This window comes from Emydura macquarii, unplaced genomic scaffold (assembly GCF_026122565.2).
Source record: "Emydura macquarii macquarii isolate MOO-44397 ecotype Brisbane River unplaced genomic scaffold, CSIRO-AGI_Emac_v2 contig_2897, whole genome shotgun sequence".
NCBI classification, from domain to species: domain Eukaryota; kingdom Metazoa; phylum Chordata; order Testudines; family Chelidae; genus Emydura; species Emydura macquarii.
Genome location: NW_027133034.1, coordinates 10,792,581 through 10,819,128, shown reverse-complemented (window position 1 = coordinate 10,819,128; position 26,548 = coordinate 10,792,581). Strand labels below are relative to the sequence as shown.

At 38.3% G+C, this 26,548-nt stretch overlaps 1 long non-coding RNA gene across 1 annotated transcript; it reads right to left on the bottom strand.

The window, feature by feature from the left end:
* Nucleotides 1-1,485: 1,485 nt before the first annotated feature.
* Nucleotides 1,486-26,324, bottom strand: LOC137167088 (uncharacterized). The gene is made up of 3 exons (XR_010923985.1): nucleotides 26,255-26,324; nucleotides 11,132-11,211; nucleotides 1,486-1,540 (listed from the first exon to the last, which is right to left on the bottom strand). It is a non-coding gene; the product is annotated as an uncharacterized lncRNA (long non-coding RNA).
* Between the last annotated feature and the right edge of the window lie 224 nt (nucleotides 26,325-26,548).

The following is a 26,548-nucleotide window of genomic DNA, read 5'->3' as shown; positions in this document are numbered from 1 at the left end:
TCCAGATGCAATCTGGAAGGGCCCACACAGCTCAGGCATATAACCCTCCATTTCCTACACCTTAATAAATGAAATTTTCATTGTTGTCTCCCGCACTCTGAAATATGACTGAAATTATGACTCAGTTATAATTTTAGGCAGCTCAGGGTAGTCATCCTTTACTAGATCTACTTGAGGTTTTCCACAAATAATTTCCCTAGTTTGCCCCATCCCTACTTTATTTCTTTCAAGATCAGATTGCTATAGGTACCCCGTAACCAAAGAGGAAAATGAATGAGAGAGGACCACTTAAAATGAACCATCAAAACTTTAAAGCAGGAAACCATAGGCTAAGTTTAAATTCTGATGGCTTCTCTTTGGAATAACATTTCTTATCTCTGAAAGAGAAATTCCTACTGCCAAAGGTTGCTAATGCCTTGTGAAATGTAACTGAGAAAAATGAAGAGATCAACACTGCCTGGAAGACTGCTGATGGAGCAGTTGCAACTCGCTATTGTGGACAATGAAGATGAGAAAACAGTTACTGTATATCACAACCTTCAGTTACTGAGTCAGAAAAGAAAACAGCCCTCTCCAGAGATTTATACTTCATGTGAGTAGTTTACTGCTATGCTGAAATAAATTACCCTAACCCAGAAGAGGGCAACTAAAAAGAACAAGCCATTGCTCAGAAATTCTGACCAAAGCATGGAATGGAGAATAGGAGAAAGACCCTGGACCATCTCACTTTCTAAAAAGCGGCAGTATTTGGAGGGAGTGGGAAGGGTTCTGTCTGGAAATCTTCTTAAGCATTCTAGCAATACAGAAGTAAACAAAGAAAGGGTAGAAAAAAAGTCACAAAAGTCACAAAAACATAGTAAACTCAGGAAATTCAATAATCATGGTTTCATGTGAGTTGGAAATGGACCTATCTCCCTGCAGTGAGTTGGGATTGATTTAATTAATCCCAAACCAACCCTAATAGATGGGTGTCGAGTAGTCTATCTAGTCTGAAGACTAGATTCCCCTGAAGGCTCAACTAAACACGCATCTCCTGGAGATTAGTTAGATAATTAGTTAGTTAATAGTTAGTTAATAGTTAATTAGTCCTATCATGAGGGATGTGCTCTTAATGAGATTGCATTTCCAGGGAGGAGCAGTTCAATAGGAACAAATTAAGTTACCTACCCACTTAGGAGGTTGACACTTAACTCTGTCACCTTCATAACATCCTGAATTCTATTTTTGGGATAAGCAAATATCAAAGCACATAAATATTAAAATATTGTTAATGTAATATAATAATGATGCCCCTTCTTCCAACACCAGGGTCCCATTCTGACACCAATTTTGCACTTCTGAAAAGTGGTAGCAGGTATCTGGAATCTTGCAGAATGGCTTCCCAGTGGAGAAGAAATCAATGACATGAGTCTGGGTATATTCTAAGTGTAACTTCTTTTATTACACACATTCACCAGCCCTGGAACAGAGATGGGCAGACAGCATGTAGGCAATCCTCTTTCAGGAGTATCAATCCAACACCAATGCCCAGGGAGCAACTCTGCTTCAAGAATTGAGTCCAGTTAGATACCAAGTCAGAAAGGAAATTTTTCTCTTGCTACACAGATCCCTCTCTAGAAGTTGCCTCTACATAAAAATTTAGATAGCCCAAATTCTAACAATAATTTGTCTTCCGAAGATTGAGTATTTGCTTACATGTTAAGAAAAAGGTGGAATAGTATGTGTAATAGTACCACTTGCTGATGCCTGCCATAACAACAACAAAAACCAACAATTCATTGCTTTAGATGCTCTTCAAACGTATAGTAAACTCAAAATTTAAGACAAGATACAACAAGTGAGTGTAACAAAAATGGGGGAGGGAAGACAAGGGTCACAGTGATAGCAAACTATAGCTACGTTGAATAGCTCTGTGTACAATTAGCTGTTTTTGAGTAATTTTTGTTTTTGTTTTTTGTTAGTGATAAGATATAAACAATTGCTACAGGCCACCTGCCTAGCCCCTATTGACAGGACAAAATTGCAGGAAGATGCAGAGATCTATGAAGAACTTGTGTATTGGCCAGAAAATTATGGCCCTGAATTCACAGGAAAATAACATTATCATATCAATTAATATACGTAACTTTGTGGGTATGCATGCTTTGGGAACATTCTCTGAATATGTTCAATATGTAGTTAGCTTTTCAGAATTATGCAAGAGTTACATTTAGATGTCTCAAATTCAAAGGTGTGAGCGCTGTTTTGTGGACTCCTCTGAGTTCAGGATGTTAAAGTTCATAGATCATGCATGAAGCATCTGAAGCCTAGTTCAGTCTGAGAGAAACAGCAGGACAATGGGCTTGTCACATACATGCTGAATAGTTAGAAACATGATCACATGAGGTTAGGGTAGTCCTCATAACTGATGTTAAAGTCATATCTTGCTTCTGATGAATTTCAACTGGTCTTGGTCTGAAAATATTCAGCAGATGTCTTTTTAAGTTCCATAAAACATTGCATGTATATTGTATACAGAATTATGGAATAATTTTACCTAGAAAGTCTAATAACAATTCACCATAGGTCCCTTTGGTTACCTTCCTACCACATTCATTAAGTTGGAAAATAGGCCAGAAGCGCAAAGATTCATAGATTTTTAAGGCCAGAAGGGACCATTATGATAATCTAGTCTGATTTTCCGTATAACACAAGCCACAGGACCTCACCCAAAAATGTCTGCAACAAGCTTATAATTTCTTCTTGAGCTAGAGAAAATCGTTTAGAAAGAACATGCTATCTTGAATTAAAGACTTTGAGTGATGGAATTCTGGTCACCCTATTTCAAAAAAATATATTACAATTGGAAAAGGTACAGAGGAAGGGCAACAAAAATGATTAAAGGGTATGGAATAGCTTCTGTATGAGGAGAGATTAAAAAGACTGGGACTTTTCAGCTTGGAAAAGAGATGACTAATGGGATGTGATACAGGTCTATAAAATTGTGGCTAGTGTGGAGAAAGTGAATAACACATAACACACAAACCAGGGGGCAGCCAATGAAATTAATAGACTGCAGGTTTAAAACAAACAAAAGGAAGTACTTCTTCACATAACATACAACCAAGTTGTGGAACTCCTTGCCAGGGGATGTTGTGACAGCCAAAATTATAACAGCGTTCAAAAAAGAACTAAATAAGTTCCTGGAGGATAGCTCCATCAATGGCTACTAGCCAAGATGGTCAGGGATTCAACCCACTGCTCAGGGTGTCCCTAGCCACTGACTGCCAGAAACTGGGAATGGACAACAGGGGGATGGATCACTCGATAATTGCCTGTTCTGTTCATTTCCTCTGAAGCATCTGGCATTGGCCACTGTTGGAAGACAGGATACTGGGCTAGATGAACCATTGATCTGTCCCAGTATGGCTGTTCTTATGGAGAATCCACAACATCGCTTGGTAATTTTTTGCAAAGATTAATTACTTTCCTTGTTTAAAATGTATGCCTTATTTCTAGTCTGAATTTATCTAGCTTCACCTTCCAACCTTTTGATCTCATTATGACTTTTTTCTGCTAGGTTAAAGAGCCCTCTAATATCAGAAATCTCTTTCCCCATGCAGGTACTTAAAGACTATGTTCAAGTTATCTCTAAACCTTCTCTTGGATGAACTAAATAGATTGAGTTTCTTAAAATCAATCCTATAGATTAAACTTTTTATAGATGGAGATTTATATTCTTAAATCTCTCAATATAAGGCATGTTTTCCAGACCTTGAATCATTCTTATAGTTTTTTTCTGACCCCTTTCCAATATTTCAACATCCTTTTGAAGTGTGGACACCAGAACTGTATTCTAGTACTGGTCTTACTAATGTGGTGTGCAGAAGTAATACCACTCCTTCCTACTCCTACTTGATATTCGCCTATTTATACACCCAGGAATCACCTTCACTAACTTAACAAAAGCATTCCCCTGGGAACTCATGTTCCATTGGTTATCTGCTGTGACCCTCAACTACTTTTCAGAGTCACTGCTTCCCAGGATAAAGTCTATAAATTCTTTGTTCTTAGATGTGTAACCTTACATTTGGCTGAGTTACATACACATTGCTCAAATAAGCCCATCTTACCAAGCAATCCACATTGATCCATATAACTGACCTGCCCTCTATCATTTACTATTCTACTGATTTTGCATCATCTGCAAATTTTACCAACAACGATCTTACATTTTTCTCCAGTTCATTGATAAAGATATTGAATAGCATTTGGCAGAAAACTGGTCCCTGCAGAAACCCACCAGAATCACCCACCATAGGATGTTAATTCTCCATTTACAATTACTTTTGAGTTCTATCTGTTAAATAGCTTTTAATTCACTCTTAATGTGGGCTACATTGATTTTTGTGTAGTGCTAATTTTTTATCCAAAAACTGTATGGGAGCAAGTCAAATGCCTCACTGTTGTGTCTTTGCTCTCTACACAACATTAAGAATATGTGGAAACCACATGGATACAGTTGAGTTCCCAGTTACTGTGTTTATTACAAGGCTTAGCTCCATATATACATGTTTGATTTGTTAGGCTCTACAGGTTTCTGCAACAGAAGACAGGAAGATCCACTAGATGGCTCCCAAACTATTTAGTGGACTATTATCCAATTCCTATTCACTACACTTACAGAAGTCTAAGCAGCACAATTGGGTACTGGTTCATGGCTAGGTGCTACAGTAATACAAATTAATAATAAATAAAGCAACACAGTTATCTTTATCAATCAAAGTTGTAATCACAGCAAAAATTATATCAAATTTGACAAGACCTATTTTCCATAAAACCACACTGACTAGCATTAATTATGCTACCATCCTTAAATTCTTTACTAACTGTGTCCCATAGTAGCCTTTCCATGATTTTGCTTGGGAGCAATATCTAGCTAGCTAGCCTATAGTTACCTAGGTCATCTTATTTACACTTTTTAAATATTGGCACAATATTAGCTTTTTTCCAGTCCTCTGGAACTTCCCCAGTGTTCCAACATTGTTAAAAATCAGCATTAATGGCTAAAAGAACTCCTTGGCCAATTATTTTAATACTCTTGAGTACTGTCTTTAAAATTTATAACTTTAACATTTGCTATTTAACAACCTCCCTAGTTGCTGGTGAAATAGAAGTATTTCCTTTTCACTGTACGATATGATTTCATCATCCTGCTTCTTTCCAAACATAAAACAGAAATGTTTATTGAATACTTCTACCTTTTCTGCACCATGACTGATAATTTTATATAGTTTTAGGTTGTGAACACTGTGTTAATTAGGAGTGATGATTCAAAAATATTATTTTCAGATATAAAAGGTGAATTTATTTATACCCAATAAATTGTGGGTAGAGATTGTGCTTGCTGTTCTATTTTATTCTATGTAAAGTTGGACAAAATTATCTGGCTGTGATTTAACTAGTGCTCTTCATTGCACACAGAGTGACATTTGCCTGCATGGTTCCATTCTCATATGTTTTGCAACTATAGTGAAAGTATTTGATTCCTTGAGGTCAATGAACATGTTTTATCTCTGTTAAGGCTCCAAAATATATAATACAGCAATATAGTACATATCTGAGAGTTTACTGTATTATTACAACCCCATATGCTAGCCTTGATTCTAAGAGTTATTGCTGGAAGGATAACATACAATAAAACCAAAAGTTTCATTTACTGGGTCAAAGAAAACTTCCTCTAAGAATTCAGCGCAAAATAAAGTCTGTTGTCATCTAACTACCTGTGGCAAGCTGGTTCTTCCAGGAACATACTTTCAGGAAGTAAATCCCCTCATACGAATAATGACCAGGTACAAGGATTTTGTTAACATTGAGTAGAGTTGGTTAGATTTTTATTTTTTAACACACAGATTTTTGACTTTTAGTCAAAAACCATAAAGCCTTTGGCTGAAAATCAAAAGATTCTGTTGAAAAAATTTAAATGAAATGTTTTGGTTTGTTGAGCCAAATAGGAATATTTCATTTTGGAGTAGTTCAATAATAAACTGTCCATCTGTGCTGATTCCTGTGAGCTGTAGTTCAGTTGCCTCATGTCTCCATTCTTCCTTATTAGTCAGGCTACATGCTCCTACTGCATCTTCCATGAAGCACATAGTCTCACCTCTTGCTGACTCATCATGGGAGTCACATGGCTTTGATGCATCATGGGAAATGTAGTGTCCAGAGAGTCCAGCCTTGGGGAGAGGGGATGCATGAGGCACCTGAACTACAGCTCACATGAGGCACCACAGCAGCTCAGGGGGATATCATTTCATGTTGAACAAAGCCAAAACGAAACATTTTGATATGGGAATTTTGAAACATTTATTTATGATTGAAAATGTCAGAATGAAATGTTCTGACATTTCTGAATTGAAGAACTTTTCAGATTTTGGGTGTTCTTTTTTTAATGAAAAGTCAAAAATTTCTACAGAAAGTAAACACTTTTCATTAAAAAAAATGTAATCAAAAATCTAATTTTCAATAGAAAAAGAGTTGCAATAGAAACATTTTTTGACCAGTCTTACCACTGAATTTCTAGTTTCTAAGATGCCATCTATACTTGTGTTAAAATTGTTTTTGCTGAAAAGGTTTTAAACACTGTTGAAAACCACTTCAGCTTAAAGCGGTTCAATGTGGTTTAGCTAGTCAGTGTGGAATAATGGTTTGTCCCATCAATAGTGGCCAGCTCAACCACATTAAAATTATGTTAGCCTGAAGTGGTTTTAAACTTACAGTATGTTTAGTCTGTCTCTGGAAATATAGTTCATGGCCCAATACGGATGATGGTGCAATTATAAACCCACAGCTTTGCCCCAGTACATCCCAGTCAAAAATTGATGTTTAAAATGCATTATTCACCTTGGTCATTTGAGCATGTGAGAAACTGTTCAGAAATAAAAAACACGGCTATGCAGATGTGATGACTAACAATGAAAATGTTAACCATTTTCTTTGAAACCTCAGAAATGGTTCAAAGTTCACTTTGGTCCAAATTTTGAATGAAGATTTGTATTGAACAATATTCTGAACAGGTTTTCACGTGTCCCTAACTCCCAGTCCCCAAAACTGCATTCCATAATTTGCCTCAGGCATTGTTTACACTGGGCGTTTTGCACTGGTGTAGTTACACTGATGTAGCTGCACCATCACAACCTCCTAGAGTAGAAACACTGCAACAGAAAAAGCAGGGTAAGCTGTACTGGCACAAGTCACAGTTTATACTGATGAAGTGAATCTATACGAGGGGGTTGTACCAGTATATCTACACTGGTGAAAATGAAGTCAGTGGAGAAAAGGCCTCAGTCCGCCCTTTTTATATAAATGCCATGCATATTTCTGTAAATGCCAAGTCCTTTTGTGTTGAGATGGAATCTTTCCCGTGACCAGTATATTATATTTTAATGCATTTTTGGTCTTGCCTGGACTTCACCCATGAGCTCTAATGTGAAAATTTTGTTTCCAAACCAATTAATCAACCACTTGCAATAAATTTATTTTTTAAAAGCTTCATGGGAAAATACCCACATTAATAAAGTATATAATTCTCAGATGGCATTTATTACATGTTATCAAGTTCAAAGCTCAGATTATTACATATGGTTATAGAAAGCATTGGGCTGGGACTGAAGTACTGATCCATAACCAGTTAACCAATCCCAGGTACCCCTACCTCCAAAGTATAAGTGCAGGTGATCTGTTTGGTATGCACAAGAAATTACCTGAAAAAGATAGCTGCTTATGGCTGGGCTGGACTAACATATCTCATTAATATTCACAGCAAAAAGGAGAGGAAAGCATGCACACAAAAAGTAGGCATAAGTGATAAACATACTTCTTTGGAACTGCACTATTTGCTAATTGTATATTAGACTTTCACTCCAAAAGTATTCCCCAGCTGCCCTAACTCAAGCCACAAGCATATCTGATATGTTTGATAAGTGGAGGGGTCAGCAATTAGGTCAGACTTCTGTGTGACTCTTGTACATAACGTTGTTTCAAGTCCACCAAAATTAACTATATATAAGAAAATAACCTACATAAAAACTAGGAATACTCCATTTAATTTCTATAAGTGATGGGACGTTCTGTGATGCACTGACATAAAATCTGAGTTTGCTGACCTGACCAACTCCGGAAGAGGAGACCCCATATTAGAATGATTCTTCTTGCTCCCAAACAGTGAGATCTGACAATGAAAGTGCGAAACAGACCCTATGCCTCAAGAAAACAATACAGAGAATAACAGGGAGCCAGGGCTGTTCAGGAGAAGGGAATAAGGTCTGTAAGTGATTGCAAAGAGCTTGGGGGAATCTTGGGACAATAAAGCTAATTATTCAAATTTATGGATACCTATCCACACTGAACAAACTTTTGGAGGCTCACCCATCATAAATGTAAATTGTACCAATATGGCTTAAGAGTACAGGCAGAGCAAAGATGCTGCAGACACAAGAGTGAATTATACTTGGATTCAGATACACTAAGCTGCCTGAAATGCAAAAATTGAATAAACTTTCAGACTAAAACCTACTTTGAGAAGATATTTGTAATGTTTTTGAGGGTTTGTTAGTTGGTATGACTCTGTTCAGTGTTTGGTGGGAAAGAGGTAAAAACACTATCCATGATATACAGATTTATATGGGGTGTCAGCCCTTGTTGCAAGGATTTCAGAAGAACTTTGCCATGGTGGGAATGAAACTGAGGTCACTTCTTGCTGATGTATCCTATTAACATGGGGGAAACCACATCAGAATCAAGAGTGTTTGGGAAGAAGGGTTGGGGGAATAAGGCAAAAAGGCATTTGTGGATATTTTTACAAACTGAACCTGTCAGTTTCTTCTGCTGCGATTTACAATCTCTTTCATTCATGTAAGTTCAAGTGAGTGAATTTTTATTCACAAGAATGCACAGAGAAAATCAACAGTGTTGCAAATGTCAAAGGGAAAAAAAAAAACATTTTAAGTTTTTGCACAGGAGTGCTTTCACAGCCTTTTGGAATTTTATTTAGAACAGCCATTTTGATAAGCTCTTTGTTTATGAGGCTTAGATCATGTAATCAGGGAAAAGAAACAATACCATGTGACTGAGGTGGCCCATCACAGGCCTGTGTGCAAATACCCATAGTAACCATTCCGTAAATAAATAATAGATAAAAATATTTTAATGGATACAGAAAGGTCACTCCAACAGAGGGCTGACCTGCTACAGTTTTGGGATTTGTCAAGGACTGGTGAGCAATCTTGCAGGACTGGACTGTGAGGCAGCAGGGACACTCCAGGACTGGCTTAAGGAAGGAAAGGCCAGCACATAAGTAGGCTTTTACTTAGGAGAGCACACCAGGCCTTTAGGCTTCAAGGGAAAAAAAAGGAGGCTCTGGGGATCCAGCCTGGGGAAGGTGAGGCCTGAGTAAGGACCCAAGAAGTGTGCACAGTAGCTGCCATTGTGGATATGTAAGGATGTGGATATGGCTGCAGAGACCAAAGATCATCCTCCATCTTGGAAAGCAGGAATCACGGCTGTCGGCAAGCCCAGATTTAGTTGCTGTTGTATTAGAGTTATGTAAAACTAATGTAGGTGTTAAATACAAGTTCTCTGTGGCTTAGTAAGGAGAGCAACGCAGGAAGAATGGCCCAGGGAAAGTAAGTAAAAAGAGCATACCAAGGACATCTCTGGGGAAGCCAGTTAAACAACCAGAGGTAGCTCTGGAGCTGAGTTAGGGCTAAGAAAGGCATGGTGGCCCAGGAGGCTAGCCTCAACCATGGGACTGTAACAGGGACCACCTCAGCACTCCAGCCTGCAGAAGACAGAGCTTTGTAGTAATCATTAGAATCGTTAATTGTGTTATGCCCTAATAATGCTCTCTATTATTGTTTAGTGTAACCACTTTTATCAAAACACCCTGCTCTCGAACCTGTGTCTAAGTTTTGTCCTGGCCAGCCTGGAAGTACTGTACAGTCCTTGTTTGTTTTGTGACCCTGGCATGTGAGTTTCATTCCTGCATGATCCCACTGAGTATTAGATATCCATGTGACTCTACTAGTTGGAGTGCCTACATTGCTTGCCTCCAGGGTTCATGGTGTAGTGATCACAGCTGTCAACTCTAACTAATTTCAATGCACTAGTCTCACACAGGGTAGGCTTAGGCCTATCAGAGACAAGAAGGGCTCGGTTAAAATAGGTTTGCATAAATTATTCAGCAAACTGTTACAAATAACAAAGACATTTGTATGCTAACCCAATCATGGATGATTCATAAAGAGAAAAAAGGCTTAATTCTTCTGTTTAATTATTCTCGTTTAATCATTTGACTAGATCAGTTAGAGAATCAGGTACCTTAGAAGGCAAACTTGAGTAGATTTTCTGAGACACGTGAAAACAGCAAAAGACTTGGCTGCAATTTCAAGACAGGCGGCTTTATTCTTTTGTGTGTGCATGTGTGTGTTTAAACGCTGGGTATAAGAAGCCATTTATTTTGTGTTTGATCATGGTGAGCATAGTCCTGTCAATTGCTGCCAAGGAGCAATAGTGGGCTGGTTATGTCCCTATAGTTGGTTTTCCACCTGCTGAGACAGACCTGATGTTGTTTGTCTTATGGTCAGAGACTTGACCAAAATGATTATTCATAGTGCCAGGAAGCTGCAGACATATCAGGGGGTTGCTGAGGCAAGGAGGAGCCTTCCATAACTTCTGAAAGGCTGCTTTGGACAACTAAGCAGTATAATCCAAACTTTCTGTTTTATCAGTTGCATATAGATAGTGTGTAAATTGCCAGCTATGCCAATACTGAGTATTAAGCATGTCAATATTCAGAGACACTTGAATAGGTTTGACCCATCCTATAACTTATAACACCATTCTAAATAAGCTTTGTTTTATTTAAAGGCTAATATCCAGTGCTCTTTAGAGTTCATGGACTCCCACTGACCATAATCAGAGTAGGGTCAGAACCTAAGTGAACACTTCAAAAATTAAGGAGCTGCATTATGTTGTTCAGCAAGCAGTTTTGGAGTTTTAAAGGATGAGTTTTTTTCTAGTTAAGCAGAACTGATGCATGTCAAAAATAGTTATCGCACACTGCATTCACCACCTGTCTAAAGGGTATACGTACCATAGAAGTCATTCTTTTTATCTGTATCTGTCTGGACATAGTCAAACATTACTACTGTCTGTCCTCTAAATCCTTTGGCCCTGTTGGATTTAAAGAAGTAAGCAGTCAGCCTATCACCATAAAATTCTGCTCAGAAATGATGGACAAAGTGCTACACTATTAATTTCTTGTTAACATAATTTATCCAATTCAGCTTTGCATCTATTGTATCTTTGCATCTATTGTCTTCTTAGGTAAGATTATGTTCTTCAAATGAATAATTTGGAAAATTTAAGGCTTGTTTCACTGCTGGATTTTAGCTTTTTAAAAGGGTTTTAAAAGAATCAGAGCTACTTATGCAAAAATTAGAGAATTAATGTGCTTTAGATGAAATAATGATTGTGTATGAAACACTTGAAATTCAATTTCTTCCCCCCAGATCCCACTGTTCTATCGCAGATGACAGCAGAATGTCCAAATAGGCTCACCTCTTTTACATTTTGTAGTAGAGTGTTCAAAGATTAGTCTTTTAGTAGTTAATATTTGTATGACACTATAGTAGCCAGTCAGGAGTGGGGTCCCATTGCACTAGGTGCTGTATGAGTACATTAGGGCTGTAAGTCAATCAGTTAATGCATGCGATTAGCGCAATACTCAAAACAAAACAATGTAAACCTTTACAGCCTACAAATCCACTCAGTCCTACTTCTTGTTCAGCCAATCACTAAGACAAACAAGTTTTATTTACAATGCCATCTAAAACTGAGACCAGATGTTTACACAGCAGTGTTGTAACTGGCATTGCAAGGTATTTATGTGCCAGATATGCTAAACATTTCATATGCCCCTTCACGCTTCGACTTGTAGGCTCTGAAGTTTTACATTGTTTTGTTTTTGAGTGCAGTTATGCAACAAAAAAAAAATCATTCTACATTTGTAAGTTGCACTTTCACAATAAAAAGACTGTACTATAATACTTGTATGACCTGAACTGAAAAACACTATTTCTTTTGTTTATCTTTTTTACAGTGCAAATATTTGTAATAAAAATAATAATATAAAGTGAGCACTGTACACTTTGTATTCTGTGTTGTAATTGAAATCAATATATTTGAAAATGTAGAACATCCAAAATGTTTATAATACATTTAAATTGGTATTCTATTATTATTTAACAGTGTGATTAAAACTGCAATTAATCACAACTATTTTTTAATCTCACAATTAATTGTGATTTTTAAAAAAAATTGTTTGACAACCCTAAAAGACATACAGAAACATGGTCCCTGCTGTGAGGCGTTTACAATTTAAGATGACAGGAAAAATACAAAGGGCAGAGGGAGAGATATATGCAATCAAATATATACAATTTTAATATACATTTGCAACAGTACGAAAAATATTTTAACTAGATAAAGTGAGTGCCAGCTAACCCACCTGTTCCTGAAGCTATCATTAATTGGTTGATTTCTTTTGGTCACTGTGGCAGAGGCTGGTCTTGAGAAGAGATCTGAATTAAGATTAGGAGCCTAGTGAAACAGTTCCAAGGTCATTCCATGCATAAAGGTCAGCATGGACAAAGGTACAGAAAACTTTGTGTAAGAAGTTGACAGACAAGTGAACAAGGCAGATGTTAATGGAGCAAATTAGGCCGGAATGACAAAGTAAGAGACAAGAATGAACAAGTAGTTGGGCGAAGTTATGTAGGACCTTAAACAGAGCTATTTGTGACTCCCAGACCATTACTCATTCAATTTACTAGACCAGGGCGTGCCCAGTAGATTCACCCACCCACTCCTGCAGGTTGAAAACTTGGATGGGTGAATTCTGAGGAAATGCAACTTTTCAGTTTTTCATGTGCTTCAAGGTGGAAAACTCTCATTTTATTCAGATATTAATGAGACTATGTACAAGACACAGGCTGGTTTTTCTATCAAACATATTTTCAAGTGAATATTTTGCACAGCTCTAACTGACATGCACATGTCACATTTTAATTTTACATCTAAAAATTCATGACACATAATTTACCCATGAAAGAGTTAACACAAAACTTGTCTCTTTTTCTTAATGCCATTTCAAGAAAATGTTAATCCTTTAATTATACAGAATGTTCAGCTGACAAAATGACTTTCTTGATGTTGAAAAGTACTTTGTTATATGAAGGCTCTTGACAAATCTTTACCATGGGGAAAACTGATAAATTTGCTATTGAGACAATTTTATATAATAATATATTGTGGAAAATATAATTCTTTTTAAAAGGACTAGTATGTAGCTACAATGATTACCCACCAAGTAATTCTAACTTCCTACCTGATTTAGCTGAATTGTAAAGACTAATGCTAATCAACCTTTACTCCCACACTTCCAAGTGGAATTTTCAAAGTAATTTGTAGAGAATTTAACTTCACATCTCTCATGCATTGCTTGGAAAGTGAACCTCCATTATACTAGGATACTAGAGTTACATTATGGCCCTGATTCAGGAAAGAAGTTCTATTAAGGACAGCACTTATGCATGTGTTTAAGGCTCACTGAAGCACTTAAGCACATGCTTAAAGTTAAGCACCTGCTTATGTGCTGTACTGAATTGGAGTCTATGTGAGCTATTTAAAAAAAAATTGCTCTTCACTAGAGCCACTTCAAATTGGTGACAAATAATTGGTTCAGGAAGTGAGAAATTTTTTCACCAATTTATTTTGCATGATTTCTCACCCCCCAAATTTTGATTTTTCACGACATTTCAGGAAACTAATAATTATTTGAAGTAGAACATTCCAAACTCCCAAAAGTCACTTTGGTATAAAAATATCCCATTGATGAAATCTGAAGAAGGAGGCAAATCAAACAGAAAATACATACTCAACTCTCAAGACTTTTCTGAGTCTTTATTGATGGGTGCTTACGATGCACTTTGAGGTCCCTGAATGAAAGAGGCTGAAGAACATAGGCTAAATTGACTCTGATGTAATTCCACTGATTTAAATGTGGCGTCCCCCCTGCTTACACAAGGGCTCAACTGGACCATACAAGTGCAAGTATTATTAATAAAATGTTATAAACAGGAAGGACCAGGTTTTCAAAAAAACTCAGCACCAAGCATCTCTCATTTAGATGTCAGCTTATTTCAGGAATTTCTGGGTGTAGAACACTTTTGCATATCTGGACACTTTATTTAGGTGCCAAAACAGGAGCTGAATGCGTCTGAAAATCTGACACAGTTCTGGGTGCTGAGCACTATATTAAAATCTGCCCTGAAAAATCATGAAGTAAATATTTTCACCTTGTAGATGCTACAGAAGTTATATCAAGGGAGACCGCACTGAACAAAAATATTGACTTGAGGAATGAACACTTTGGTGCACATCTTGGAGTTTATTAACATAACAGGTAGGCTTTATTCCCTTGCAAATGCTGTCATCCAGTTTTCATTTAATCAGACTGGATCTGATGACAGAGGGCCTCATCTAAAACCCACTAAGTCAATGGAAAGATGGCCACTGATTTAATTCACCTTTGGCTCAAGTCCTTACATAGAATTGCACTACTAAGTAGTCATTGTTTAAAGAAATTTTGAAAGAGATTAGATTTAAAATAAATTATACAGGTGAGATGAGATGCATTTTAGGGGCATCAGTATCCTGGCTGAGCGGACAGATGGAGCTCCACAGGACAATTTAATTTTGTAGGCTGTGTACTTTTTGACTAAAAATGGTCAATAGACCACAAAGGGTTTTTAAAATAATTATGACTGAGAAAAAAATTAATATTTCAGATTCTGTGTATCTTTTTGCTTTCCAGAATTAATGACTTTCTTAATAATAACCTTCAGTTTCTAGGATGAAAGATACTGTATGCAGTGGGTGGAAAGTCTTACAGAATTCTTATGAGATCAAAATGAAAGTCCAGTGGGACAGATGGAGTAGAATTAAACCATTTACAGGAATAATTTACAGTGAATCATTTGGTAATATTTCCTGTTGGCAATACAGGATCTGATCCAAAGCCAACTGAAGCCAACGGCTGTCTTTCCATTGATTTCAGTGGTCTATGGATCAGACCCATTGGAGGAATTATTGTCTTCATCTGAAGCCCACTCACTAATTCTCAGTCCTGGATGTTGGGTAATCAGATCAGACCTTTCCCATCACAGAATCTCACTAAATCTTATTCAAGAATGTCCTCCAACTGTTCAAGCTTTATTATCCACTTAGTTTTAAAATCCCAGATCAGTGGGGAGCGGCACAGAAATGTAAACCACATCATATTTTTCTTGAGACTAATCAGTTTTGTGAAAAATAATGATGACTTCCATAATGTGCATGGACAGATAATAAGTTATAAGTCTACTAGCCCTCATTATATGTTCTAACTGGTGGAAAATTGATTAGAAATTTGCATTGACTTCACCTTCTATTGTCTAATATTATTACATAAGGATGATTGTGTTTCACACTAATTAGCTAAGAGATTAGGACATTAATCCCCTATAAATGAAACGCTCCTATGTGATGTGACAGAAAAAGGAGTCTGAAACTTGCTTGATTACATTTAGATTGACCCTAACTGTGTTATGTACCATGTTGACTAACACATAGTGAACTACAGCCCAAAGTATTTGTGCTTTAACATTATTGTTAATCCCTGCTAACTTTTCCTACAAGCTTTAGGGGTATATTGCTCAGAATACAAGCAATGTCGGTGGAGGGGAATACTAACTTTATACCTCACTGAAATGTTTCATGTAGTGTTATGACACTCACTTCTTAACTAATGTCAGTAGTGGTTAGGTTAGAGTATGGGGCAACCTGCAAGTATTGCTGGCATTTGGTTTCACAGTGGGAATGTGGATACCCACTTTTTAGGTGGACATCAGACTTTGCACTGAATTAGATCCAAATTGGTTACATACAGGAGAGTATATGCATTGATACTATGTTATCTGAGCCTTAAAGGTAAAATCTGTTGATGGCAATGTAAATTGTCTCCCTCTTGTCAATCCATGATACGCCCACACTTTGAATATTGCGTGTAGATCTGGTTGTCCCCTCTCAGAATATTGGAATTGGAATTGGAAAAGACAACTAAAATGATTAGGGGTATGGAAAAGCTTCTATATGAAGAGAGATTAATAAAACTGGGACTTTTCAGCTTGGAGAAGAGATGAATAAGGAGGAATATGACAGAGATCTATAAAGTCATGACTGATATGGAGAAAATAAATAAGGAAGTGTTGTTTACTCCTCATAACACAAGAACTAGGGATCACCAAATAGAAATTAATGGGCAGCAGGTTTAAAGTGAACAAAAGGAAGTATTTCTTCACACAATGCAGAATAAATGTTGTGAAGGCCAAGACAATAACGGGGTTCAAAAAAGAACTAGATAAGTTCATGGAGGATAGGTCCAGCAATGGCTATTAGCCAGGATGGGCAGGGATAGCTGTTTTCCAGAGGCTGGGAATGGGCAACAGAAGATGGATCACTTGATGATTACCTGTTCTGGTCATTCCCTCTGAAGCACCTGGCATACCATACCATATCCGGAAGACAGGATACTGGGCTAGATGGACCATTGTTCTGTCCCAGTATGGCTGTTCTGATGAGCTGGGGATTCCCAAGTTATAACTAAAGGTTTTATGTGGTGCTCATTGTACCTGCCTGTTACAGTATATGATAGATTACTGCTTTGAAAACTTCTAAACTTTTTTTTAGCTAGTAGGTAAAACAAGTCATGCATTATATTATCCATGGCAGAAGGGAACAGAATGGCTTAGTGGCTCATCTTAGCATGCAGCTTCATGTTTGTGGTATATGGCAAATAAGGCATGTGGTCTCAGACTATCAGTCACATTTTTGGTATACAACAGCCCTATATGATATAAATGTGTCTTAGAATCATTACTGGTCAAACTGGCAGTCTTGCGCCTTCAATTGTTGAAGGCCTGTGGATGAGAAGGACTCCAGTGAACAGGATATTATTATTGAACAGCCTCAACAGTAAGACAAGACTTCAAAGATCTCCAACACCAAAATGCTAAGGAATGGATATTCTGCCACCTAGTGGAATCAAACAAGGGTTTCCTTTTATCATAGACTATTCCCAGCTCCCCATTATTATTTTTCTCTTTTAAAGGCATGTTAGTTCTCTGTGTACAGAGATCTCCTCTGCCACCACGGGTGACAGGATTATTGCCAGATTCCTCACACAAAAGCCTTTCTAAATCAAACAGCTCAACTATGTGTACAAAGTGCAGAGCTGTAACTTTCCAGTCACCAGAGAATTCCTAACCTCAGCAACAGTGCCAGGAATCAAACCATAAATCCAAGATAATTAAGTTTACAAGAAATAGCCTGCCCAGAAAAAAAAAATTAAACACTGTGTACAAGGCTTATATAGAGATTCTCCCATGCTTAGCAATGAATTAGAGTCCAACCAAAAAGGCCTGCAAAATAAACTTACTTTAGTGAACGATAACTAATAAATGGTAACGTTAGACCAAGTGCACCTGCTCTTCTCCTGTGCAGAGTCAGTCTAAGATGGCTTTGCACATGGGTACAAATATCAGATATCACAAAGCAGCTAGACAGACTTTTGGTGAATGCTGGGGAGGAGGCTGTGGTTGTGGTACATGTTGATATCAGTGTTGTAGGGAGACATAGGAGAGAGGTCCTGTAATATATATTTACTAAGTAGAAGGCTTTGGCCCAGAGCCTCAGTGGTGTCTTTCTCTGAAAGGTTTCTAGTTCCAGGGGAAGGTCCAGTTAGGCAGTGGAAACTTCAAGTGTGTTTGAGAAGATGGTGCAAAGAAGAGGCATTTAAGTCTATTAGGCCCACTCTAAAGAAGAGGGATCTTGTATAAAAGGGATAGATTCCACTTTAACCAAAGTGGAACCATACTGATGTCATGTGAAGTAAGTAAGTTTCTGGAGGAGTATTTAAACTAAGAGCAGGGGGAAAGCTGGCTGGAGCTACTGAAGGAGCGCACAAGTCAGAGAGACACATCTGTTACAGACAGTAATAAAACAGTATTTGTGTATACAGTAAAGGGTGAGATGCAAAGTACAATCTAACTAGAGCAGGGAAAGGATAAGAACACAAGATAAATTCTGTAAGATCAGTAGGATGTCAGATGAAGGAGTTAAATAAAAACAGGCATCTAGTAAAAAATATAAATGTCTATGTGCAAGAAGCTTAAAAGCAAAAATAGGTGAACTAGATTGCCTTCTGATGAAGAAGGACCTTAATATAATTGCCATTGTAGAAACATGGTGGAAAGAGGGGAAAAATGGTCTTTTTGAACCCCTGGTTACAAACTATACAGGAAAGACACCTTAGGCTGAAAAGGTGGGGGAGATGTGCTGTATCTAAAAGATACTGTAGAATATAGCAAGATTAAAATTTTGATTGGAGAGGCCCACACAGTTTCATCTGTATCTATGTATATAAATCCTAAATTAGAAGAATGTAAATATTGGAAGGGCTATATTGCTGGAGTATGGATTAAGGAAAGGAAATGGAGTGCACAATGTTGAGAGAAATCAAAGACGCAACAAAATCTAACAAATTAATAATAATGGAGGACTTCAACTACCCACATATAAACTAGTCGAATGGCACAACAAGGCAAAGTTAGAAAAGCAATTTCTTGACATTCTAAGTGATTGCTTTTTGGAACAGCTTGTTCTAGAGCACAGAAAGGAGCTGCTATTCTTGACTTACAATTAAGTAATAAACAGGAGCTCCTTCAAGAAGTGAAGCCATTAAGTAATAGCGACCAGAATATAATTAGGTTCAACATCAAAGAGACAGGTAGGGTACCAAAAATGACACAGTAAGATGTAATTTTTAAAGGGAGACTTCATAAAATGAAAAGGTTAGTCAAAAAGGCCCTAACTTTAAAAGTAAAGCAAGTAAAATTCTTACAGGGCATGAATGTTACTTAATAATAATAGAATCTCAGAAGACCTGTGTATCACTGAACAATAAGTGAGTCAGGAAGGCAAGGACTTAAACCAATATGGTGAGATGGCAAGGTCTGAGATGCTAGTTGAGCCAGAGATCCTTCAGAATTGGAAATCTGACCCTAGTGAAGTCAATAAACAGGAGCATAAATTAGAGCAGGCAATAAGTAAAAGGGAAATTAGAAGGGTCAAAATGGATTTCAAGGAGCAAATAATTAAAGGTGTAAAGATAAACTACTAAAGATTCTCTATGTATATCAGAAACAGGAAACCTGAAAAGAACTAGCAAGTCTGCTGGATCACCAGGGGTTAAAGAGAGCAATTAAGGGTGATAAGGACATTACTGAGAAACTAAATGATTTCTTGAGTCAGTCTTCACTGTGGAGGCTGTTGGGGAGCTACCTACCCTGTACCTGCTTTCCTCTGGTAATAAAGATGAAGTATGCAGAGACTGAGGTGTCAGAGAAAGTAGTTTGGGAGGAAACTGCTAATTCAAAAAAGCAGTAAGTCACCAGCCCCAGATGGTACATCCAAGAGTTCTGAAGAAGCTCAAGTAAAATGTAACTGAACAAAAACATTCAGTCTCATTAAAAACAGCTAGTGTTCTAGGGGATTGGAGGGTTGTGAATGTTGTATCTATACATAAAAAAGACTCTAAAGGTGAACTGAAAAATTAGAGACCATTAAGTGGTACATCTGTGTCTGGCAAATTGTTAGAAATGTTCATTTAAAAACAGAATGAGAAAACATTTTTGGAAGAACATGATTTGATAGTCTAACCAGCATGGATTATGCAAAGGAAAATTGTTTTACTAATCTCTTGCAATTCTTTGAATGTGTCACTAAAGCAGTGAATAAAGGAGAACTGGTTGACATAATTTATTTAGACTTTAAATGAGGCTTGTAGAGAAGCTAAGGTCTTATCTACATGAACTTTTAGTGTGCAGCAAACAGGGCTGTGAATCTATCCAATGCTAACTTCCCATGGACTGTCTGTGTGGACAGTGCTGACATGCATTAACAGTTTAATTTCCTGGGTTTGTAATGCTTGATAGTGGGATAATTACAACACCCCTGTAAAGTTTTTCACCATTAAGTTACTAATATATACATTCCATTTTAATGCAGTTTTATTGTCTAGGAATACACTGACTGTCAATATTAAAACTTGAAAGTATCTGGAATGCGCTATTTAGATAACAGGACATTAGAGTTAAATTGAAATGCACAAAAAGAGAGAAAACTGGTTAACAGAGAAATGTCAGAGGTAATATTACAGCTTATGTTGTCATAATTTTTATCGCTCGGGGGTATGAATAAACCACTGCCTGAGTGACAGCAGTTATACTGACATAAGTGCCAGGATGGACAGCCACTCATGGGGGCTGGAGTAGTTAAGTCAACAGGAGAGAGCTCTCCTGTTGGTTTAGAACGGCTGCATTAGAACACGTGCAGCTGCCCCTCTGTAAGCTGTCTGGTGTATTTGTAGCCTTAGGCTTGGTCTACACTTACCCCGGCGATTCGGCGGCCATCGACGGGAGTTACGCAAACTACACAGAAAACTTGCGTAACTCTCGTCGACTGCTCTGCTTCTCTTCTGCGCGCCGTCTTCACTGCACTGCGCCGATGGGAACCGTGTTCCTCAGTCGATCAGTCAATCCAGATAAGTCGATCTGACAGTGGCAACTTTGCCGCCATCAGTGTAGACATAGCCTTAGAATTGGATGCTTCACAGAGGACAGCCCTAGTGATAACTAATGTCTGTTGGCTTATGGCATAAAGCTAGTGTGTGTGTGAATGAGTGAATCCAAATGTCCTTTATGTGAGTGCAAGTAGAAGCAGGTTTGTGACTAATTTCAAGGTGATGTGCTTTAAAATTACTTCCTAACACAGAATACCATTTGTTAAACTGGGTTTCTTTGTTTCTAGAAAGCTAGGGGAAAGACAGGGAAGTGTTGTATGTTAAGGAGGGCCTCGAAGTTTCTCAGGAAAATGTAAAACAACTCTACAGCCACCTTAAACAAAACTAAACTTAAACCGCCCATGTCCTTTCATATGTTTCTTTCCATATGTGCTAATTACAACAATTACATGGATGTAATTTATAAAGGGATTCATCCCAGCATACTCCAAACAGGAGAAAGTGATCCTGCAGTGAGGCCATAAGCTACACTTACAATTCTGAACCAGAGCCCAGCTGGGTGTGGGAGGGGGGAGCACCGCATGGCCACAGGCCCCTGTAGGCATTTCACCTATGCAGAGAAGGAGCAGGCATGATCCCTCTCAGTGCTGGATCAAGCATGCTTAGGAACAACAGCTGCTGCTCTTGTTCATCGATCATAGTCTGTACCAGAGATGGCCAAACTGCAGCTTGCGGAGCCCCCAATACCCCCCCATTCTCCACCTACCAGACTGAGCTGGGGAGCTTGGGACTTCTGCTCTGCAGTGGGATGGTGGGGTTAGAGGCTTCTGCCCAGTGGGGAAGGAGATCTTGGGGCTTCAGCTCCACAGCTCCTGCTGGGGCTTGGGGCTTCAGCAATCTGGGAGGCAGAGGCTCCACAACTCCTGCTGGGGCTTGGGGCTTCAGCAACCTGGGAAGCAGAGGCCCCAAGCCCCACCACCCCACTGCAGGGTTGAAGCAGGCGCGCCCTGGCTCTTGAACTTCTGAAGATTGCTGTATACAGCTCGGAGGGTCAGTACATTTGGCCACCGCTGGTCAATACTATGTATAGCTGCAGGGGGCAGTGGTGCACTGATCACACCTCCATTCTCTGTCCAGCCGTGGGTGCAAATAAGAGCAGATGAGGGGCTGCTGTAACATGCATTCTCTGACAATGGTCCCCAGGGGACCATGAGCCAGCTGGGAGCTACTGGGTGAAGCACCCTCTGATCACTCTTCCTTCCCCTCTCTCTGCCCCTGACATGGGTAGCATAAAAACTGGCTTTGTTGCTACTAAGGATTGTCCTCACAGCAGGACAAGGCTGTATCAATTTCTGTATCAAATGTATACTTATGGCAAGTTTCCTCTATTTTAAAAGGTGATGAGCAAATCAGAAAATGTCTGGTAGTTCCATTTGGATGAGCCCCCAAACGTTCTGGTGCTTTCCTTTGTTCTGCAAAACTTTCTCAGCAGTTCAGACAAACCTTGGGGATTGCAGCATTATGACAGCCTCATAAACTATTTGGAGGTTTCTAGAACTAATCTGAATGTTTGAACCTGTTCTTCCTGTTGTTTAAATGCTTTTTGCCAACGGTGATTCTGTTTTAAAAGAAAACCGGTTTCTCTACCTAAAGGAAATCAGGAATAGAAGAATCCCCAAAAGCTAGACTGGCACAAATGGAAGCCTATGTACATTATATAGGCTTGTAATTTTTAATGAAACTTTTTTCCTCTCTGCCCACTCTTTCCCACTCTTTGCACAGTCTCTGTTTTTGTTTTGTTTCCTCTCTGCTCCATCGTTCATGTTATTTTTTCCAATGGATTTTGTCTTCTCAGCCCCTCTCTGCTCCTCCTGCCCCACTCCACCCCAGTTTCTTCAAAGCAAAATGTGATCTAGTATTTAAGAAGGTTTATACTAATTTTCATGTACAATAGATTACATATTTAAAACCTTGTATACTGGCACAAGAATACACCTTTGAACTATATTCAATAGAACAGTTCTAAGATTTCCAGGATTTAAGTGGGGAGAAAAGTTGCATCATAACTGATCTATGTTTTCTTCTGTGTATGGAGTAACATTGCTGTAAATCTTTGCCTTCCCCGCAAGTTTTATTAAAGAATTTAAACCCCTGAAAAGCTGGCTGTGTGAAAGGAAAAGATGCAGACTTTTGCTTTGCATAATGTACTGTAGTTATGTTCAAAGAAAATATATTCCTAACCTGATATGTAGCAAATTCATCTGTAATTACTGAGTTTTATTCTGACTTTTACTGTCTATAATCCACTCCCTGTACTTATTTTTTCCTTTTTGGAGAAATACATTCTGGTTGCTAGCCGTGGATGACAAATTCAGATGTTAAATTGTTTTTTGTTGAATGAATTTCACCTAAATCCCCAGCATAACTGTTTTTTATTATATTGAAGGAATCTGGATTATAAAGTTTGAGCGGGAAATGTTTCCATCATCAAGACACTTTTTCTCTTTACAATGTCTGGGCTAGTAATAAATTGACAATTGATAAAATATCCTCCTCTAACTGTCTGTTCTTGGATTCACTAAGCATTCCAGCAGACACATCATTCAACAGCTCATTATTATCAAATTATTCCACTCCAGCCTCTGTTCTGGGACTTTCTACAGGACAATGTTCCATTTCTTTTTTCTTTTCTTTTTAAAAATTGGCATCTTGTGCCTCTCACCTTAGTATCTGGCTTAGTTTCTTCTCAGCTAAACTACTGCTCATGTTGTTTATCTTCACAATCCCTCCCTCAACTCTTTCTCTCCTTCACAGGTGAGATCCACACTAATAAATTGTCCTCACTGCAATGCAGTACTTGAAACTGTTACAATAGAAGCTCAGTTTATATGAAGTCCTCCTGCACCAATATGTCTGCACACTCTGGATCTGATTCTCATTTACATTAAAGCCCTTTTGCACTGCCAGAAGCAGTGTAGCCTTAGTGTAATTGAGAATCAGGCTCTTTGTGTTCACTAATTATGTTACTGTCCCCTTGCCTAACTGTGTGGGCACAGTACACCTCATCAGAAGTTCACAGCAGTTCTGCAGTTCAGCTAATGCAATTCTGCCATCTGATAGAGGAAGAGGTGGGCGGGAGCTGGACAGGCAGCGCCTCCAGACACCTCCTAGTAGCAACAGGTCTGGCCCTGTCTATATTGGCACTTATAGTGTTGCTAGCACTAGTGCAATAGCCTTATTGCTTGAAGTTGCTGTAATGTGTTCTAATTCTTTCAGTGTATACAAGGTCTGAATGCTCACTGTTTTTTTCTTTTATGTCTCCCCAAAGCTGTTCTTGAGGAGTGATCCTCCTCTCTGGTAGCTTACCACAAAGCCCAGGCTTTGACTTTGCAAGTTTCAAAGAAGTTGTTTAGCTGTTACCATCCCCTCCAGTCACCCACTCCCATGCAAAATCCCAAACCGTCAAAGGGACAAAAAGATACAAACTGTAAGAGCCTTCTCATGTCACCACTCCAAGCATGCAGCTCCCATGCATATCTTGGATTGGAAAGCTCTCTGAAAATCTCCTTTTTACATTTTGCACCACTGTGGTTGGGGGGTGGGGGGTGGGGGGAGGTTTAATGGCTAACACTAAAGGACAGCCCATTTTTGTTGGATGAGACTAATACCGCCTGACTGATATTTTGGAAGCTTTCATATTTGAAGTTGGCCAAACTATCACTATTTTTCTTCACCCACATACCATTAGGAGCCAGCAAATGATGCAGCTGCCACTGTAATGCCGCCAGACTGGCACCATGGCCTTCTTAGAGCGCCATCAACTGTGAAGAACTAACAGGTAGCAACAAGAAAGCATAACCCATGTTTGTGTCTTAAAACAAATTGAGTCAAACAGTTCTAACAACCTCTGCAAAATTTCCTTGAGGCTATCAGTATATTTATTTGCTGAATTAGAAATACCCTCCTTCCTGGCATAAGAAAAGAAAGCTCTGTGTGAAGTCAAAGCTAATAAGACCTGCCAAGCCCCGGTATTTGTTTCAATACATAATATTTTTCTACCACACTCACAGTAATGCTAGCAAATGACTCAATATGATTTTTTCTTTAAAAAAAAAAAAAAAGCTTATTTTTAATCCTTTTTCTCCTTCATTTAGTCTGGTCAGTTTCATTGTGGGCTGATGGGTTATCTGAAATATTGAAAATATTTGCTTTTTGTACCTTTTCTGGGTCAGAATCTCCAGGACATTCCAGTTAGCAAGGCAGCACAGCTAAAAACCTTTCTTGGATTACAACAGCTTCACATCAACAGAGTGGTGTAAACATGGCAGAATGAACTGTTGAATCTGGCCCTCCAAGGCCCTGATTCAGGAAAGCATCTCTATTCAACAAAGCACTTAAGTATGTGCTCAAAGTTAGGCATATGCTTAAGTCCCATTCACTTCAAGGAGATTTATATACATGCTTAAATTTAAGCTTGTGCTTAAGTACTTTCCTGAGTAGGGATAGATTTAGGCACACGAGTAAGTGCTTTCTTGAATCAGGATCAAAGTTGTCAAGGCCGCACTGCTCTTAGTGCTATAGAAATGGTAATATTGAAATATCTGACTTACACAGAGAGCAATAACCCTCTCGCATTGTTTTATCCCCCATTTTCTTTCCTCTTGGCTAATAAAATGCTGGAAACAAATATATATATATATTTTCACCAAAGATTTTGTTTGCATATGACTCATCTGATTTTTCTTTTTCTTTCTTTCTGAATATAGTTTGTTGCTTCTTGTTAGAGTATTTTAAGTAACTGGACAATGGGAAGCAATTTACCAAAGTTTCTCCCAGGAGCTCAAAGACTGGAACTTGACTTTTAAATAGCTTTAAAAGGAGAATTTCTAGATATCAATCATACTGACATTTGTTTCTAGCAGGGAGCTTTAATAGCCCATAAGGTTCCAATTTGTCTTTAAAAAATTCTTCAAGAATCACACAGCTAGGTGATTTGGAACTAGTGATGTCTATTCAATAAAATTAGTTTTCCAGGAGAAGGCTTTAGTTAAGCTGGCCAACTAAAAAACATGGAGAGAAGAAGAAAAGATTTTCAACTTGGTTTCTCAGTTAATGCTCTATACAATACCAACAAAACAGAAACCTCAAACTGGTGCCATAAGCGAATGGGGCTTGAAGAGGTTTAATAGCATATTTTGGATGGCTTTCTTTACAAACCTTTGTTGAAATGTGCAGAAATCCAGACCCTCAGCTGTTATAAACAGGGATAGGTCCAGTGAAATTAATGAAGCTGCACCAAGTCACCCCAGCTGAAGCTCTTGTCTTGTATATCAAAAAGATGAAATTCAAGTTTGAGTTTGAACTCAAAGTTCCAAAACAATAACTGAGGAGTAAGGAGTTTTAGCAAAGAACCTGCAGGATACTAAAAGAGGAAGTTCTTAAATATCCAAAGCATAGGCATCCTCCCTGCAGATTGAACTTTGCTCCTCACCCCTACCCATTTGGAATAGAAGGAATGGCACCTTAATCACTCACCTAGAATCCTGCTGGTGTCCCTCTACTGGAGTTTGCATGGTCAGGGCTCTGCAGACGCATAAGGTTGAAGATGGGATATAAGCAAAGGACTGGCTGCTTTCTGCAGCACTAACACATGTAAGACCATTGACTTCCAAAGCGCCACTCCAGATTTAGAATAGTGTGAGAGAATCAGATCCAAAGATGTCTTATTTTATCTAAAACAAAATAATATGACTTTAAGGAAACACTGACGAACAAACTGTGCACATGAATAATGAAACTTGGCTTAAAAAACAGGTATATGTTACATAC